Source organism: Petaurus breviceps, unplaced genomic scaffold, assembly GCF_028583685.1.
Source record: "Petaurus breviceps papuanus isolate PSGF00001 unplaced genomic scaffold, PetGlider_PUasm1.0 140, whole genome shotgun sequence".
NCBI lineage: Eukaryota > Metazoa > Chordata > Mammalia > Diprotodontia > Petauridae > Petaurus > Petaurus breviceps.
The window spans coordinates 46,661,859-46,670,759 of NW_027185698.1; the positions used below are offsets into that span (position 1 = coordinate 46,661,859).

Genomic DNA, 8,901 nt, shown 5'->3' on the forward strand with positions numbered 1-8,901 from the left:
ACACACACACACACACACACACACACACACACACACAAAAACCAAACTAGCCGTGTGACCTTGGGCAAGTTACTTAACCCCAACTGCCCTCCAAAAGCAAAAAAAAAAAAAAATGATTTAGTTTTCTTTAAAAAATAGACATCAGGGATATAGATGAAGTACATAGCATAACAGAAGTAAGTTAACATAATAGCATGGTCTTCAATAAAACCAAAAACACTCCAATTACTGAGGTAAAGTTATTTGACAAAAACTGCTGGGAAAATGGAAATGTAAGCTAGCAGAAATTAGCTATAAACCATCATCTCACATTGAAAAACAAATTGATACTTGACTTACCCTTAAAAGGTGACATAATGAGCAAATTAGCAAGGAAGAAATTGCCTTTCATATTTTTGGATGGGGGAAAGTTCATTATGAAACAAGAGAAAACATCACAAAAGTTAAATGATTTTGATTATATAAAATTTAAAAGGTTTTGCATTAAACAAAACAAATAGAATTAAAATTAGAAAAGAAACAAGTAATTGGTTAAAATTCTTTGTAGTTAAGTCTCTCTGCCAAAACTCATATCCAGATATATAAGGAATGGATTCAGATTTATAAGAATGAGTCATTCCCCCCAAAAGTAAATAAAGAATAAAACAAGCAGTTTTCAAAATAAGAAATCCAAGCTATCAACAACCAAATGGAAGAAATATCAATTAAAGCAACTCTGAGGTACCCTCTCATAACCACGACAAAGAATGACAAAAGTTTTGTCATTGACAAAATTTTGTCATTTAGGCTTTGGGAGAACAGGCATGCTGATGCACTGTTAAGAGGTGCTATAAATTGGTCCAACCATTCTGGAAAGCAGAAATATTTGCAACTATGCCTCCAAAGTGACTAAACTGTGCTTGTAACTTTGACCCAGTGATATTACTACTTGGTAACCCCAAAGATATCAAAGAAAGAGGGAAAAAGTTAAAACGTACAAAAATATCTGTAGGAGACTTTTTCATAGTAGCAAAAAATGGAAAGGAATGCTTACTTATTGGAGAATGGCTTAACAAATTGTGGCATATGAATATTATTGTGCCTTAAGAAACGAAATAATTTCAAAGGAAACTAAGAAAATTTATATGAAATGATACATAGTAAATGAGCAGAACCAGGAGAACAATTTATATAAGTGACATTATAAAGAAAAAAACTTTGAAAGATGTCAGAATTCTGATCTAGGCAACGACCAGCCACAGAGGACTGATGATGAAGCTGGCTACCTACCTTCAGAAAGAGGTGATAGGTTCAAAGTACAGAATGAAACATAAATTTTTTAATATGGCTAATGAAGGAATTTGCTTTGCCTACTATGCATATCTGTTGAAGGTTTTCTTTTTTTCTTTTTGTTCAAGGGAAAAGGGAGAAAAAAAACAGTACTTATTAACTAAAAAACAAAATTAATTTTTTAAAAACTGAATTGTTTTTCTATATAAATAACTTATAGCTTCTGTCAGTCAGTCAGCAAGCATTTATTAAGTCCTTTTATGTGCCATGCATTGCATTAAGTGACAAGATTTGACAATAGATTGGATTAGGGGATTTAGTGCTAAAGAGAAGTTGAGAATGGCACCTAGATTATGAACCTAGGTGCTTTGGATAGTAATAGGAAAGTAGGGAAGAGGGGGAGGGTTTTGAAGAACAAATAATATAAGAACCCACATTCTGAGTCTGCAGGAGCTAGGAGTCCAAAGGCAACTAGATGATACAATGGAGCTTGAGAAACCTCTCTGTGCCTTAGTATCCTCATCTGTAAAATGGAGATAATAATAGCACCTATATCACCTAGGGGTTGTAAGGATCAAATGGGTTAATGTATGTTATGTAAGATACTTTGCAGACTTTAAAGTGTTATGTAAATACTAGCTATTATTATTTAATATATTTTTTTTGTTATTGACTTTGCTAGGGGAAAAAAATAAAGTCTTAAGAAACTTCTAGACCAAGTGTTCCTTACTCTTATATTAAGAAGGAACTATTTTCCATTTCCCTAAAGCTTGAGGTCACTGGGGTGGGAGTAGTAATATTAACCAACTTAAGTTACTTTGTAGAATACAGGAAGGTGCTGACATAAGCTATACTTCCTTCCTTGCTGGGAATTCTCACAGACTATAGGGCACAAAAGTACTGCTGGCTATAGAAAGTGTGAGATCTATGTATTGGGGACCTCCATTTTAAGTACTTATTAACTAAAACACAAAATTAATTTTTTAAAAACTGAATTGTTTTTCTATATAAATAACTTTTAGCTTCCATCTTTAAAGATTTGACAAGATTGTCTTCTACATACCTTCATACCCACTTTCCTTTTCCAAAGTAGGTGATCATTTTGTTTTGATGTTTTGGTGTGACATTTAAGAATTGAATTTTTTTTTTGTTTTTTTGACAAGTGACTGTGACATACAAAAAGTATATAACATTTATATACTTTACATAAAATATTTGTTGTTCAGTCATGTCTGACTCTTTGTGACCCCAATGGGCTATAATTTCCATAGGATTTTCTTGGTAAAGATTCTGGAGTGGTTTGCCATTTCCTTCTCCTGTGGATTAAGGCAAACAGAGGTTATGATTTGCCCAGGATTACGTAGTCTGAGGTGGGATTTGAACTCGTCTTCCTGAATCTGTGCCCAGTGCTCTATCCATTGAGCCACCTAGTTGTCTTGCCATAAAATATATATAATCTAATATTTGGGTACATATGTGACTTATACTCCCTAACTGATACAGAAGTAGAACGTAAGGGAAAGTAGAAGTCTAATAACTATAACCAAGTCCTGTAAGAGACATGAGGAGAGAAAAGATCACTCATTTCAGGGGTAGGAGGTCAGGGAACACTTTATAAATTAGCTGGCCCCTGATTGGGGTCTCTTGAAGGAAGAGAGAGAAGAATTTCAACAGATGGAGCTATGAAGTAAGTGGATTCCAGAGATGGAAGATAGCTTGTAAAATTGCAGAGAGAGACAATAGGGAAAAAACTGGGAATATCTTTTTGTCCAATGATTATAAACTATTGAGATGACTGAAAAGTGATAGAGTTTGAGTAATTAATAATCAATTTATTAATTATGCTAGCAAATAATAAATTCAGGTGAGTGGTTTCTATGTAATCAAAGACCCACTTTAGAGATAACTGAATGCTTAAATATGTTTGGGAAAGTTAATGTTCTTGGCAGAGTTCAACCCTGATTGGTGAACAGTCAGCGAGGGGGTGAACAAGGAGGTAGGCTGAAAGCCTTCAGCTCCTCCTGCTGAGAATGTGGCCTGATGAGACTGAGTTACTTCCAGCTATCTGAACAAAGGATCATCTCCACCCAGACCACTTGAGTTGAACCAGGGCCAGAATCCACCTAGATTAGGTTATTAGATTCTCTTTACCCTTTAAACAGAAATAATCTCCCAGTAGGGCAGGGTCCCACCCAAGATAGAGGAGAATACTTCTGGAGAATTTGGCCAGTCTCCTTAACCCTGCCCTTCAGAGACTGATTGACTTAGAAGGACTAGTCTATTTTTACTTTTTTTTTTTTTGTAAGTCCTTATTTTATTTTTAATAGTATTTTATTTTCCCCCAATTATACATAAGGACAATTTTTAACATTCTGGTTTTCATAAGATTTTGAGTTCCAAATTTTTCTTCCTCCCTTTCCTCCCTTCTTAAAATAGTAAGCAATTTGATATAGGTTATATATGTGCAATAATGTAAATCATATTTCTGTACTAGTTACAGTTGTGAAAGAAGAAACAGAACAAAGGAAAAAAACCCAAAGTGAAAAAAGTATGCTTTAGTTCCTTATTTGGACGTGGCTAGCATTTTACATCATAAGTACTTTGTAATTGGAGGGATGAATCTTTAAGTGAGGAAGTAAAAAGAGAAAAAAGCCTGAACCCCCAGTATTAATAATTGGTTGTTAATGTAAAAATAATTAATTTCTCTCCTCCCCCCCTTTAATTCTTTTAAAAGATTTAGAATCTTTTTGATTCTCCTTAATGAAATACTAAGGGATATGACAAATGCTTCATCAAGGATTTTTAACTGTGGAGCTTATGATGGGAAATAATGTGAGGAAGACAGGAAGAGATATTGACTGACACATTGACTTGAATTATTGGGGTTTGTCCTCTTTAGCAAGCTGACTTTATAGATAATAGCACATAGGAAAAAAATAAATAGTGGTCTGTCAGATCTTAAGGCTCCGATGTGTCATGTTGTACAACTCTCTGGTTCTCTGGTCCTCTTGAGATCTTATCCTCTTACGCACTCTGGAATGGGGGGACTTCAGAGCAGCTTCTAGCAGATCAGGTCACTTGTAGAGATCTCCCTTTCTGCTAACGCTTTTACAAAATTGATCTAAATACAATTTTAAAGGGTTTGTGTTTTGTTTGTTTTTGCCAATAACCAGAGCAAGTGGTGAGAATTGACTCAAACTTTATGTTACTATTAGAACATCAAACTGGGAACTTTTTAGACCAGAGAATTTACATTTTTAGATTACCCAGTTGTTATCTGATTACTTCCAAAAACCTGAAAAATTAGAAAGCTCAAAACCCAATTTTTATATTTGGCATTGTTCATTGTGAATGTGTGATGAAACACGGGTTTAAAAGGCAAATTTAAATCATGCAGAGGCATTCAAAACTAAGGAATTTGTATATTTCTGTAATTAATGAAGAGTGGTTTTTTTTGAGTAAGAAAAGTGAGAACTATGCCTTAGGAAAATTCTTGGGCAGCACTCTGAAAGATCTGTTGGAGATGGGCTCTATTGGAGGCAGGAAGAAGAGTTAGGAGGCCATCAGTTGTTGTCGAGGCCACTAGTCACTCAACCAACATGTATTTATTAAGTGCCTTTTATGTATCAGAAACTATCCTGGGCACCAGGGCTTCAAATCTAAATCAGCAGGCCTAAGATAGAAAGACAGCAGTGGTGAATATGAAGGAGGGAGCTGATCAGAAAAATAGTGTGGAGGAAGAATTGTCAACTAATTTCGCAGGAGAGTTAAGGGAGAGGGAAATAATCAAGATAACTACAAGATTTGAGCCTCAGGAAAAATAGTTATATTAACAGAAGTTGGAAGGAGAATGAGGATTTGGAAAGGAACTTTTAGCTATTCATTTGAAGGGACTGGTGGTAGACTAAGCAGATTATGTCCAGAAGGTACTTGGAAATTAAGGACTATAATTCAAGTGACAGGTCAGGCCTAGGATTATAGATTTAAGAGTTATTAAGAAAGAGAATATCTTTGAAGTGTCAGGAAATCATTGGTAACTTTAGACAAAGTAATTTCAGTAAGTAGTCATGTCAGAAGCCATGTTGTTGGGGTTTAAGGAATGAATGAAATATTTCAGGTGTTTGGCATTATAAGAGAGAGAACAATAGATTGGGAAGGTGGGGTCAAAGGAATTTTTTGTTTGTTTTTTGGTAAAGGAGAAAGGAGCCTTGAGCAGGTGTTCAGGGAAGTATCTAGTATGAAAGGGTCCTCTTGGGTCCTAGAGGAGATAACCAAATTGAGATAAGTAGGATCTCCACCCTTAAGGACACTACAAGGATCTGAAGGAAATAAGCTAGTAGAGAAGAAAAGGTTGAAGATGAGGGAGAAAGAGAAGAGATTTTCGTGGACATTCTTTGGACAAGGTGTAAATTACATGGAAAGGACAGTGAAACTTATTTGTCAGTCATTATAACTAAACCATCATCAAAGTAGTGTTAAACATAGGGCCATTCTTTAGGACATAGGAGTAAAAGTTGTAATACAGAATCTTATTATGTAATGATTCTGTGTGTATATGTCCCATTATGTTTCTGTATTTTTCCTGTGTTGTAGATTTCTAGAAAGATTGATTGTTGTTGGGAATACTGAAACCCAGAGGGCTTAAGGGACCTCCTCCTTATTGCTTTGGAACCAAAACTATGGCCTTCCTGGGAAATAGAGTCCTATGTCTGAGATTATCCATTTGTCATGCCTAGGAGTCTCTGAGCCTTTATATACATCTGTGAATGTGCTAGATTAAAATGCCCGTCTGAATTGGTTCCTTCTCACTTAATGCTTCTTTGCCTCTATCCAAATAAAGTTGTTCATGGTCCAGTACTAATCTCAAAAGTATACTGCTGGAAGAGTATTCTAATCTACCCCCCCCCCCAAATATCTTAAGGCATTATCAAATAAAACGGGCTTTGTATTCTTAAAAAGTTGCTCTTACAAATGTGAATATTTTTATTTTGTAAACAGAGGGAAAAATATAGGGTTGATTTTAAGTTCCTGATGTTTTTTTACTCATGTGGGGCATGATTACAACATGCTATGGAACCTAATGACTCATGCTGCCATCAAGACAGGTAGCTAGGGTGTACTCATTAGATACTTTGTATCTTTGTTGTGCTTCTCAAATGTCTGTTCCCTGAGATTGGTTTTCCATTATTCAGTAATAGAAGACATCAGGGAAAATATCTGAAATCGGGACACCATGTTTCTTTAGGATAGCTAATAAAAATGTTTATATGTCTGTGTGTACATATGTGTATACACACATAATAAATTTTGCCCATTATCTTTCCTTGTGAAATGTATCTTGAGGATAGGGACAGTTTTAGTCAGTTAGCAAGCTTCTTATGTACCAGGAGCTATGCTCAAGTAATGAGGATACATGAAAAGTCCAAGATGAAGTCTTTGCCCTGAAGGAGCTGATTATTTTAATGGAGAAGATGACATAAAAGTACCTAGGTATGGAGTAGTTATAAAAAGAGTAGGTGGAAGGTAATTTGAAAGGGGAAAGCAGGCTGCGCTGTGCTGTGCAGCAGGGGAAGTCATGGCGGAGCTGGTGCAGGCCCAGGCCCAGGCCCAGGCTTCAACCCAAACCCAGGCCCAGACTTGGGCCCCCAAAGCCCCAGAGCCTGCAGCCTCCAGCTCCGGCCCCGGCCCAAGCGCAGTGCTGGCGGGACTGGACTCCAGGGAGCAGGGAGGTGAAGGGTGGGGGAGATCTAGCGCGGCCTGGTCTGAGCCACCAGCGGAGGAGGGGCCAGCCAGAGGAAGGCGCAGGTCCATGCACTGCCCCGGGGCCAAGAAGCTGGAGAATCTTGGGGTCCTCTTGGCCTGCAAGGCTAATGATGCTTGTATCCTCCGGCTAAACACGTGTCCCACCTAGAGAATGTATCTGAGGATGAGATCAGTAGGCTGCTGGGGATGGTGGTGGATGTAGAGAATTTGTTCGTGTCTGTGCACAAGGAAGAAGACAGACACCAAGCAATTTTACTTCTACCTCTTCAACCTTTTGAGAAAATGCATCCTACAGATGACACATCCAGCTGTGGAGGGGTTATTGGGAAGTCCCCACTTTGAGAAGCCCAGTATTGAGCAGGGTGTACTGAATTTTGTGCAGTTTAAGTTCAGCCATCTGGCCCCGAGGGAGCGACAGACAATATTCGAGTTCTCAAAGATGTTCTTGCCCTGCCTTAACTACTGGAAGCTGGAGACTCCTGCCCAGTTCCGGCAGAGGTCACAGGATGAAGATGTCGCCACCTACAAGGTCAGTTATACCAGGTGGCTGTGTTACTGTCATGTCCCACAAAGCTGTGACAGCCTGCCCTGCTATGAGACAACTCACGTCTTTACACGAAGCCTCCTTTGGTCCATATTTACTGTTACACCCCCCCCCCCCCCCCCCCCCCCCCCCCCCCTGACTCCCGCTTGTGGACGAACCCCCCCGCCCCCGCCGTCAGCTGCTAGAGAAGTTTAGGTGGAGAAGGACAAACTGGTGCCTGAAAAGAGGACACTTATCCTTACCCATTTCCCCAAGTTCCTGTCCATGTTGGAGGAAGAGATTTATGGGGAAAAATCCCCTATGTGGGAGTCAGGGTTCACCATGCCTGCCTCGGAGGGGCCACAGTTAGTTCCCTGGCCAGCCACTGTCACTGCTGCAGCTGTGCCAAGTGCCCCATTATTCACCCAAAGCCTGGGTGGCAGCAGCAGCAGCTCCCTTGGCCTGGACCCTGGAGGGGCAGAGCCCATGCCAGGTGAGAAGAGAAAGTTTCCTGAGAACCTGACCCTAGAAGATGCAAAGCAGCTTCGAGTAATGGGGGATATTCCTATGGAATTGGTCAGTGAGGTCATGTTGACCATTATAGACCCTGCGGCCATGCTTGGGCCTGAGACCAGCTTACTCTCAGCCAATGCAGCACAGGACGAGACTGCTTGGCTGGAGGAGCATGGTGGGATCATCGAGTTCCACATCATAGGAAACTCACTGGCACCAAAGGCCAATGAGTATGTGCTACTCTGGCTAGTTGGGCTGCAGAATGTTTTTTCTCACCAGCTGCCCCGAATGCCCAAAGAGTACAATTGCCAGACTTGTGTTTGACCCAAAGCACAAGACATTGGCCTTCATCAAAGATGGATGGGTCACTGGGGGAATCTGCTTCCAAATGTTCCCCACCTAGGGCTTTACGGAAATTGTCTTCTGTGCGGTCACTTCCAACGAGCAAGTGAAGGGATATGGGGCTCACCTCATGAACCACCTGAAGGAGTATCACATCAAGCACAACATCCTCTACAACCCTGAAAAACCTGGCTCAGATCAAGACTCACCCCAGTGCCTGGCCCTTCATGGAGCCTGTGAAGAAGGCAGAGACTCCTGGTTATTATGAAATTATCCGCTTCCCCATTTGTTGCGGGCGTTTACCCTTGCAACAGATCTAGACGACTAGCCCTACGGCCCTCTTACTTACCCATCCCGGGTCTTCGGTCGTCACCGGCCCCTCACGGGGAAAAACACCAGACAGAAGGCGGAGGAGTGAAGCGGGGTGGTTTATTCTTCAACAGTTACATGGCGGAGAGAGAGAGAGAGCCCTCTCACACGAGAAAATATAT

At 39.8% G+C, this 8,901-nt stretch overlaps 1 protein-coding gene and 1 pseudogene across 8 annotated transcripts in view; both read left to right on the plus strand.

Moving 5' to 3' along the window:
* Nucleotides 1-8,901, plus strand: part of CTBP1 (C-terminal binding protein 1) — a 473,381-nt gene that overhangs the window by 205,582 nt on the left and 258,898 nt on the right. The gene's annotated exons all lie outside the window — the stretch shown is intronic.
* LOC138151227 (histone acetyltransferase KAT2A pseudogene) lies at nucleotides 5,185-8,791 on the plus strand (annotated as a pseudogene).